This window comes from Galeopterus variegatus, unplaced genomic scaffold, assembly GCF_000696425.1.
Source record: "Galeopterus variegatus unplaced genomic scaffold, G_variegatus-3.0.2 Scaffold5206, whole genome shotgun sequence".
NCBI lineage: Eukaryota > Metazoa > Chordata > Mammalia > Dermoptera > Cynocephalidae > Galeopterus > Galeopterus variegatus.
Window position 1 is genome coordinate 61,820 of NW_007731317.1, and position 2,186 is coordinate 64,005.

Here is a 2,186-nt window from a genome sequence, read left to right on the forward strand (position 1 = left end):
ATGTGGGATCCAAACCCTTGGCGGGAGCGCCTCCGCACTCCCAAGTGGCGCACTGTAGCAGTGCACCACCAGGCCGGCCTCAGAAATTTTTTTAAAACCACTTCCAAACTCTGCCTGGACTCAATCTACCTTTCACCTTTCCTTCTTCCCCTCCACATGAAACCCTGCGGTATAAAAACTGGAATTCAGTGTGATGACCCTGAAATGTATAATGTCAGTTCGACTCCCTCATTTTATGGAAGAGGGCCCTGTGGCCCAGAGAGGTGCACTGGCATGACCTAAAACACACAGCTGGGGTAGCCAGAAGCAAAGTCTTTAAATGCTAGAGTAAAATGCTACAACTGTGGCATGCCCCCCCCCACCGCCCCCAACGTTAGCTGCTTAATCTTGGTAGTCACTGAAATGTCTGCATGTGAACTGAAAACATCAGCCACATGATGTCGTTACCCAGGTTGCCATGGCCACATTGCCCGTCAGATCCAGAGCATCTGACTTGAGGACAGCAGTTGGACAATAGCCAAAATAGAGTGAAATGGCCATTTAAATTAGCCACCCTTTGGATTTTGATTATAAAAATAAGGCTATTAACCTTAAAAAGCCTTAAAACAATTAAAAAGCCAAGGTGCAGCCTAGCATTGCCTCCTAGTGAAGATGTCTCTGACCTCCCTGCGCAGTTTGTCACCTTGCCTGCTTTATCCTCATAGTTGCCCTTAAAGCCAGCCTTAGAATAGGCAGTCCCTTATATAGCACGATTGTAGGGCACCAGGAGGATGACACTCTCCCTGCTCTGGCCTCAAATATTCACTTTTTCTTGCTAAGCCTTAGACGTGTCTTAAATTCCACTCTCTGAGTCATTCAGTGGGGATTTTTTGGATTTCAAGAGATCTGGGCCAGTCCTGAGCCTATTTGCCCTCAGATGCCCTCAGATGCCCTCAGATTTCTTCCCTGCTCTGTGACCTGGGGGCTGACCCGCCAGCTGCACTGCCAGGCTCCCTTACCAGCAGGCTTCTGACTAGGGTTGGCCAATGGGGGTGCAGGGCAGGAGCAAGCTTTGCGCAGGCAAGCAGGAGGAAGGGAGAAGCCAGACACCTGCCACTCCCTCTAAATAGATGGCATCTCCACCATGGCTGTGTCCACTCTGTGGCCCCAGCTCCCCCAGGCAGCCCCCACCATGGCTTTGGCACCAGCAGGAAAGCCCAGAGTCAGCGCCCTGGTAATACAGTCTCCCCCTGTATACTCAAGCAGCCTCCTGCTGTTGTTAATTGTGAGTTTCCTCATATGGGTCCCCCTCATTAAATTCTCTCTGTTGAACTACCTGGTCCTGATGGGTCCCTGACCAATACAAAGTCCCTGTTAAAATTCAAAACTCCTCCTATAAAAAAGGTGATTAAGTTAGAATGAGGCTGTCAGCATGGGCCCTAACCCATTCTGACTAATGTCCCTATGAGAAGAGGAGATCAGAGCCTACAGAAAGACATCAGGGGTGTGCATGTGCAGAGGACAGACCTCGTGAGGACACAGCAAGAAGACAGCCACCTGCCAGCCAAGGAGAGAGGCTTCAGGAGAAACCAGACCTGCTATCACCTTGATCTTGGACTTCTGGCCTCCAGAACCACCAAGAAATAAATTTCTATTGTTTGAGTAAAAAAAATAAAAATAAAAATAAATTAAAAATTAAAAATTAAATTCAAAACTCCTGTATAACTCTCCCTAGCCCAGAGATGTACTTGAAGGGCCAGAGCTGGAGGGACACTGAGGAGCTGGGGATCCCTCCCCCCAGTGCCTTGTAAAGGGCCCTCGTTTACACATGTCCTCTTCATGGATGGGGACCTCAGATCCAGGGACAGAGGCCCCAGCCTTCCTGCAGCCTTTGCATTTTAGAGAGAGTTTCCTGAAAACAACTTGGAACCATAAGTGGGTAATCAATTCACAGTTCTTTGGGCCAGACATGCCACAAGGACTTCCTGTCTAGCTCCAGCTTACAAAGATCTATCCTTGGCCTTGCCAGAGATTCAAAGGAGACCCCCAGCTAAGAACCCGGAACCTGGAGAGTGAGACCTGGCAGCTCCAGACAGCCCCCACCTTGAAGGGCCAACAAAGAACACCAACCGTGGATGGTGCCCCAGGACCAGCTCAGGACAGATCCCAAACAAGGATCAATGCTGGCCCAGAACCCAGCCCCAGGG